Raw genomic sequence first — 9529 nt, forward strand, 5'->3', positions numbered from 1 at the left:
AACTGCTGAGGCTAGGGAGGCAGGAGGCCAGAGAAAACCTGAGAGAAAGCTGGAGGCCAGGTTTTAGGATCAACTGTTTGGAAAGACTGAGGGCAGTTGTGTCTTCTGGTATATGAACAAATTAAAGGCTCTGAGGATACATGCAGCCAGGAAATTTCTTTGACATTGTTTAGTTCAACTTTTTCCCTTTTTCTTATTCCATCAGACATTTGAGAAATGCTCAAGTAATCAGTGATATTACTAGAAATTCTAATATTAATCACTGAATTTCTGAAATGTGTAGTGCTGAAGTAGGCCTTCTATTTTATTTAGGATTTTTGAATTGGCATTTATAAATAAGCATGCAACGTGTTTTTTCCTCTATGTATTATTTCTGCTAGAGTTAGGTATCAGGATTATGCTAGCTTTCCAGTATTAAATAAGGAAGCTTTATATCTGTTTATAAGATCTAGAGGAATTTAAATAGCAAAGAAATAATCTTTTCTTTAAGATCTGAACAAACATGACTGAGAAGTCGCTCCCCTTGGCGCCAGCAGCTTTTGTGTTCTGACAGCTTCATCTTTGCCTTCTGTGATTATTGCTCAGTTCAGATTTTTTCCTCTTCTTATTTTAATTTGGTTTCTTATTGTTCCTAAAAGATCACCAATATCAATGAAAATTTCAGTTTCTCTGTAAAATACTTATTTCTTGAATTCAGAGGTATCTTCAATTGTAAGAGGCATCACCAACTTTATATCAATCACCTCAGGAAAAAAAATCCTATTACATTAGCTAAAAAACTGAGTTGCTAATTAACAACAGCATACATTTAAATGTACAATTACGAACCACTGTCACTTCTTAATCAAAGTTGAAGTCTACAATTTGTTTTTCTCATTAATAGTCAAAAGGTCTTTCTGAAAAATTTTGGCCATGAGCAATTAATTATGCAATATACCACATTAAGATGATGTGTTTTTTATGATCCAGGTGCTTGAACTTGAATACTTACCACATTTAGGTTTAGTAGTAAAATTTAACTTAGATCAAATATTATTAGAGTTTAAGTATGCATTTCTTATTTGATTAAAGGGCTTATTTTGCTTTTTCCCTCTTAACTGAATAATGCCTAACAGTTAAACAGCTTCCAATCAAAGTCAGTCAATAAATTTTGACAAATGGAGGTTCATTTCCTAAGTTAGTGGCCTCTGTGCATGAACAGGCACTCCAAAACATTTGAGCATTGGAATGTGTATGACATATTTGGAGATTCCCAGCAATGATTAAAACAAAGATAAAAGCAGAAATTAATTAATAAACAATATTGTTTATTAGCCCAAAAGTTGGGCTTTTGAAAGACTACTAATATTGATAAACCTTTGGCAAGAGTGATAACAAATAAGAGAGAAGGCACACATTCATAACATTGACAAGGAAAAAGGAACATCCATATAACATCTACAGGTATTGGAAAAGTGACAGAAAAAATAATGAACAACTTTATTCCAGTAAACATGACAACTTAGATGAAATGGAAAGATTCCCTTGAAAAAAAACAGCAACTTACCTAAACACAAAATGAAATAGGAAAAGTGAATAGTTCCATCTCTACTGGAGAAATTGAATCCTTAATTAAGAGGGTTATTTTTTTTTCTTTCAGAGAAATCTCCAGGCCCTGATGGCCTCAGTAATGAAGTCCATAAATATTTAAAGAAGAAATAAAATTAATATTATCCAAGTGTTTTCAGGAAACAGGGGATGAGGGAACATACCATAACTTGCATTATGAGGCCAACATAATCCTGAAAATAAAAACAGCAAAGACATTAAAAGAAAGGAAAACTATGGACCAATACCATCACATACACAGATAGAATAATTCTTAACAAAATATTACAAATCAAATCCAGAAATATGCAGAAAGGGTAACACACTATGATGGAGAGTGAGTGTTACCTCAAGAATGCAAAGTGGGTTTGACACCTGGAAATCAATCAATGTAATTCATCATCTTAACACAATAAAGGAGAAAAACCATGTGATGGTCTCAATCCACACAGAAAAAGTTCAATTTATGACAACACTTTTCAGCAAATTAGAAGTAGATGGAAGCTTTTTCACCCGATCAAGGACACGGAAGAAAAAGTCTATAACATACTTAGTGGAGAGACTGAATGTTTTTCTTCCTACATTAAGAAATAAGGCAAAGCGGATTTCACTTACATGTGGAATCTAAAAAAATAAGCAGTAACCAAAAAAAACTGAAATAGACTCATTAATACAGAGAACACACTGATGGTTGCTACAAGGGTATGTCTATGGAGGTAGGGTCACAGAATAAGCACACTGTTAGCCTTACTTATTACAGTTTGAGGATCTTACTTTTTCACAGTTACCTAAGACTTTATCTCAGTGATTAACATACTCTCAATTGCCTTTTAATTCAACACTTTCTACTGTAGCACTAAACATTTTTCTATTTTCAGAATTTCATCCCAGCTACAGTTCTCTCTTCTAAATCACAAAATACAAAACCTGTCCTCATAAGTCACCATTGTTTTTGCTTATCTATGGTTGTGCACATGTCATAGGTCTCTCTTTTCATAAATGCAATTTATTTGACAAGCATTAATAAATGGTTAATAATACAATGTTTGCTGTGTGTCCTAGACTGATAGGTGCCTTAGGAAACACAGATAAGCAGAATTATAGTCCTTCCCTTCAAGGAAATGATGTAGGCAAAGTATTTGGCACGTCAAAGGTGGGCTACAGAGGTTGGCACATACTCTCATATCCCTTCTGTGGGCCTGCTGTTGTTTAGGGAGGCAGGCTACACAGTCGTGGAATAGAGAGATCAGCTCCTCTTTTCCTGGGTATTGTGTGCCTGCTACCACTGTTATGTAATCTGTGAAACAGGTTTAAAAAAAGGATTGGCCTTGATGTACCTTGAAAGCATCCTTGATTTTTCCCAAGACCCTGGTGGTTCCACCCACTATTTCAGCCAATACCCCTCTACAGAGACAGTTCAGCATCATCCTAGGTGGAGCTGAGGGTTAGGAATATTTATGGGCCTGATTCTTTTTGATGGGTCATCACCGATACTTTATTCATGCAATAAATTCATATGTGCCTACCATGCGCCCAGCACTGTACTCAGGACGTGATGTAATAGAGAAGAAAAAAAGAAACAGATACAGTCTTTACTGTTCTATAGTTAAAGGTGCTGTGGAGAAGACAGATGCTTATCAAATAACCACACACACACATGCACATGTATATAAATGTAACCTGCAACAAGTGCTTTGAAGAAAATGTGTAGTTTTTTTTAGAATGTCTAACAAGAGGATCCAATTTCCCTATGCAGCTGGCTAGATCGAAGGCTGCACAGGATTTAACCAAGAAGTGGGATTGTGTAGAGCTTGGGAGGACCTGGCGAATGGCCAGCAGTGTTGGTGGGAGGGTATTCAGAGCTCAAGACTGAGAGGACAGCCTGTGAAAGATGTCAAGGGAGAGCACAAGGGGGGAAGTGCTCGGAGACGCCATTTCAGGCACTGAAAGAGGCAAATTACAGACAACTCTACTCTGGGAAATGTGCTCTCACCCTCACCCAAAGATAACCAGCTCAGCCAGCTATTCAATATCCACAGAGATGAGGGAATACTGTGGGCTGATGAGCAGCTGGGTTATAGGAGGAAAAGATACAGTTTAAGAGAATAGCACACATTCAGGAAAATGCTTTTCCACTCATTTCTTTGTTTTCCTTTTGTGTCTGTGACTTGAAAAGCGAGATTTTTCTGACCAACCTCTGAAACCCTCCAATTCCAGCTGTTCACCATCTTAAGCCAGTTGCTTAGAGTTGACAGCATCATCTAAGTCATCATTCTCAATTGCCTTTTCATTTGCCTCAATTGCCTTTTCATTCTCAATTGCCTTAATCATTCTACTAAGAGAGAAGCTGATGCTTTTGTTAAACCACCACAATGTATTTTAAATCCACATCAAAATAGAAAAAGGGATTTCAGAACTATCCCAAGCATATGGGGAACTTAGATTAAGATAAGGAAGGAGAGCAGAAAGAAAAGAACCTAGGAAACCAGCAATTATTATGTGTTTGAATGAGTGAATCAATCCATGCATGAATACTGTGCTAAATAGTAAGTGTATACAGTATATATACTGTATTTATATGTATAATGCACATGACACACACACACACACACACACACACACTTCTTTAAATCTTCCCAAAACCCTATAAGATCGTCATTGTAATTATTATTTTTTTAATCATCATTCAACTGATTAGGAAAGGTAACTAGTTCAGGTTATCTGGCTGAGTGTGTGCTATTTTTATTAAACCTCTGAAGAAAGATCACATAAGTTTCCTTAGTTGTTTTGTCCTTCTTGTCACTACTGGCCATTTGACTCAGTACAGGGTGTTGGCCCCTGCTTTGCCCCCCGTAATAGCTCACAGGCTATGTTGCCCAGTGCCATGCCACTAAGAATGAGGGCTCCCCTCTGCCAAGGCCATGAAAAGGCCTCGTAGTATATATACTTCTGTGTGCAGGAGAGGCTGAATTTTCTGTAGATCCTGCTTTTCAAAGCACTTTGATTTTCTCGCTTGGGTTTCCCCTGCTGATTGACCCATTGTGGTCTCATTGTTCATTAGAAGAGGAGCAGTATTTCTACCAAAGAGCACCCTCCTGCCTCCTGGAGGTCACCAAGAGGAGACAAGCAACGTGAAAGTTACAGGAGCTGGGCAGTGGCGACTCCTTCAGGTGAGGAGTATTCCAGAGAAACAGCTGTTCAGACCCAGGAGCTTAAGTTTGACTTTTCCACTGGCTGGCTAAGGAGACTATGCAAGTCACTGAATTTTTTATGGTTCAGCTGCCTCATCCACAAGTTAAAAAAAAGAAAAAGATTGCTCCTTCCTTCCTATGAATTGATTATTAAAACTCTTAGGAGAAAAGACATCTTATTTTCCAAGTTTGTTGGAAGGTCAACAAAGGACTCCGAGGATTTGGAGGTCATAAAACTATTTAATATCTTGCTTTTCTTAGCCTCATGTGTAAATAATACCTAGCTAAGATCGGATCATGCACTGCAAACACATAACATGTAAGCAAAGCATAAACACGCCGGCACCCAGTTAACACTTCCTATCTAATTGTTAATATTGTAAGACAGAGCATGATGCAACGGTTTTTAAAAAGCACATGATTTGGAAGCAGACAAGTCTGGTTGGATTCCTAGTCTACCCCCATTTGACACTAGTACAATAATAAGCCTCGCGAAGACTTGTGAAATGGGGAAAATAGTTCTACTGTGAGGAATAATTATGCAAACCACTTGGTATAATATCTGATGCTTAGGAAGTTCTCAAGTAGTGGCTCTTATTTGTCTAAATACCAGTGCATCCATCCCTCCTTTGATTATATTTTATATGTCCTGAAATACCTGCTTCTCTGAAACCAGATCACACTGGAAATACTGACACTCTGAGTTTATAAAGCTGCATCCAAAATTTAACCCTTTTCCAGAGAGGAGTGTAAAGAAGAGAATATACAACAAACCTCCTCTCCCCCTTGACAACATACTACCAGATCAGAAAATTAAGGGATCTGTGCATAGTTTGTGTGATGGAATGCACAAATAGTAAAATTTATAATATTTGTAGGTAATTATTAACATTTACCATAACTGCTTCTTTGCACTATCATAGCTTCTTTGCTAAAAATATGAATGTTTTTTGGTAATAATTTGGCCTGGCATCTTTGGAGTTAACTGTATTGCTATTACTAATTGCTAATCACTAATTTCTCAGGTATCACAGAGAAAAACCACTTTGGAGTTCTCAGGGTCCTCAGTGTCTGAGGTCAGTTTATGAAGGTGGAGCCACGCTTCACCATCAGCACACAGTAACTGGTTAATGTTCTCTTTCTCCTTTAACTTAATTCAATTGTCAAGGAAAGATATGTAGCATTATTTAAGCCAAAGGATGATTATCCAAAGGCCTGTCACACTTGCTTAGTTATATCTGGGGTCTGTGTAAATGGATATATATTGTTATCTACATAATGCACTTGATTTAAGAGCATTTTCACAGAGGACTCCCTGCAAGGACCTACTCGTTTTTTCCCTTAGCCTTAGTAATCAACACTTCTCCTAATTATTATTTACCTAGAATTAAATTAAGTTAAATTAAATTTATTCTTTTAGAACAAAAAGTTACCTATCCTAAAGATATCTGATTTTCAGATCCTGAAATCTCTATAAACACTTTGCAGAGCTCATCCCATTAAAAGCTCTTACATTTTAATACTGTTACAGCATAAATATTAAATATAAAAATACATGAGTTTGATATCAGTATTGAAGTCAGCATCTATTTAGCTGAACTATGTATACAAAATAGAATAATGCACTATCTACTACTAATAAGATAACTAAAACATGGGCTTTGACTTCAATTAATATGAAATTCCAGAGTAATCACTATCAACTAAAAATTCTATGTCAACCATATCTGGTGGTGTAGAATTTTTTAAATGTATTTTTATTGTTGGCTCAGCAAAGCATTCTCCCTCTAGGCTATCTAATTCTGAAAGCACAAACAAAATCAGATGTTAAAATAACATTTGATAAAAGGAGTTTCAAATTAAATAATCTCAGGTACAGAAATGGGGTTAATACATTGCCTAAAGAAGTCAATAATTAGAATGAAAGTTCTAAATAAAAAGGATGTGTTTTGTTGAGGGAACTAAAACTGACACCTTAAGTATAGAATATGAGGCAAAAAGTAAAATACGCCATTACTTAGTTGAATAATTAAATAAACATCAGTAGTTTAATCCCTTTGATTTAGTGACCTGAGAATGAACTCATGTTTACAAGAAAATCACAATTTATCCCATTTGTCTCTTTCTTGCTATCTTGAAGATGAGAGTTAGAAAAAATTGCTCAAATTTCAGATGATAGCTGATGACACTGTATCATATAATTGAAATTTGCCAGTTGAAATTCTAAAAGAATAGAACTTAAATGTTTTTACCCAAGGGGAGAAAAAGAGATAAATACATGATGTGATGGACATGTTGATTAACTAGAATCCTTTCACAGAGTATATGTATATCAAATTACCATGGTGTACACTTTAAATATCTTACAATTTTATATATCAATTATACCTTAATAAAACTGAAATTAGAAAAAAGTTCAGACCTCCATTTATTCGAACCCTTTAAGATAATAATGTATTAGCTTTAAACATCTATTCCAAATAAATGGCTTTCTATTTTTTATTAGGAATCCTGAGCACCTGTGCTGTTATTTTTTCCCCTAATTCTCTGCCAAGGACTTTACTTCCGGGAAGGTTTTAGAAGATACGGCAAGACTTCCTACTCCACAATAAAACAACTAAATGAGAATTTCTCAGAAGTTGCCAAAATCAATAAATATGTTTCTTTTTATGTAGAACACTTGCAAAGAATAGCTTTGCATCTTTGTCAATCAGCAGATTTTCACCATTTATTTAGATCTATCTGGCAGCTATTCTCTGAGAACTCATTAGAGTTAATTATTCCAATATCATGTTCATTTACTGACCGATGTTATTTATTCCTAGGTCTATTTTCATATTTTTGCGGATTTTACCCACTAAATATGTCTCAAATCTGCTCACATCTCTTCATCCCACCACCGTAAGCCTAGTCCAGGATATCACCATCTTTCACTCAGATGAGTGGAGCTGCCTGTAAGGTGGGTCTCCCACCTCCAGTCTTGCGTCCTCAGTCTGGTCTCTACTCCAGAGTCCTGCCCTACTGCCCCTGTGATGAGTACGATTCTAGTTGGCTCCCTCTGACTGTCTCTTTCCCTGAACCTCCCGTCAAGCTTCAAGCTGGTCATCATACCTAGCTGTTAGCCTTTGCTCATTGCTAGCTGATTTGTGTTGAGAGCACCTTGGGTCATACATTGCTCCACAGTCTGATCCGACTGAAGGCAGGCCCCTTTGCAGCAGTAGTCTTTAAAGGTCTGATTTATCCAAGAGGCCTCTTCTCAGTTGTCTTGTTCTCTGGTTCTCCATGTTATCCTTCTACTGCTCTACCACTGTTCTTGCTACTATCAAGGAGACTTCTCTTAATTGTTCACCTCCAAGAACTCTACTGCTATTGTCAATGTCCTTTGGCTTGAACTTCCCCATGTTTTGTTAAAATAAAGAGGTGCCTATCCTGATTTCTCTGTTTAAACTGACATTACCTGTCACTCTCTCCTCATTTCCCCTGCTTTATTTTTCTTCATAGCCTTTACATTGATCTCACATTATGTATTTTTATGTTTTACTGTCTCTCTCTACCACTAAATTGTAAGCTCTCTGAGGGCAGTTCTTCTCTTCTAGGAAAATACACCAGTTCCTAGAAGGGTACTTGATATATACTAGGCATAATAATTAACAGATGAATAAATAATTTAGTGAATAGTAAAGAAATAAATCAGTGAACACCACTATCTATTAAAAGAAATGGGAAAATTCAAAGTGAGAGTCTAGTTTCTGCATACAGATGACTATTCAGCAAACTTTAAAGTCTATGATAAAATAAGTGCTGAGAAAATGAAAAGTAGAGTGGGATGAGTAGGTCTAATGCCCCAAATGAAAATGAGCTTGATAGTAATGATGATAATACTAATGACAATAACAGCATACCTGACATGAACTAATGCTCATAGTGGGCTGAGCCCTCCACTGCATTTGGATCCGTTATTTCATCTAATACTCAATGACATTTTAAGAAAGGTACTGTTTGCAGATGTATATAGTGAGCATAGAGGGTTAAGGGGTAAATGCAGGGCAGCAACACAACTAGCAAATGGGGAAACTGGGTGTCCAGACTGGGCAGTTAGACTTGAGAGTCAACTTTATTAAGTAAGCTATACTATCTATGCCTAAACCTACATGATATCAGAGCAAAGGAAATGGCTAAAAATGAAGGAAGTAAAAACCAGAATCTTCATAGACCCCAACAGCTGTGGATAAAAGTGAGGTCATGTGAATATTAGTTCTCAGATTACTCTGGCTCATTATCTTATTTCTCCGAGTATGACTTCAGTACCCTGAAGTCCACTTTCTGCAGCCCACCATCAAAGTGCTGAGGGATCCCAGCAAGATACCTCCTTTATCTCACAATTACAAGTGCAGTCTAGGTCCTGCTGCTTTTCTGCACAGGAGTCCCCTGGGCTCTCACCACCAAGGTCTCCATGGTGTCCTACTTTGAGGCCTCCATCACCAAGGCACTAATTCACAACGCTAGATCACTATAAGTAATGGGTTCTGAGCAGAAATGAAGACCATGCTCTTTATACTCACTCTGTGTTGCACTTTATTTACAGCCTGGGAAAGCCAAGCAACCCTACTCATGCTAAAGTGTGAGAATGTTCCTTTTAAAAAAAAAGATCTTTCACCCTCCATCAGATTTAGAAATGGGCCTATGAACTCAATCTTGGGAAGAAACTTGACGCTGCATATCCCATCAGCACATTTTAAGCCTTTGTGTAT

Source organism: Manis pentadactyla, chromosome 7 (genome assembly GCF_030020395.1).
Source record: "Manis pentadactyla isolate mManPen7 chromosome 7, mManPen7.hap1, whole genome shotgun sequence".
Lineage (NCBI taxonomy): Eukaryota > Metazoa > Chordata > Mammalia > Pholidota > Manidae > Manis > Manis pentadactyla.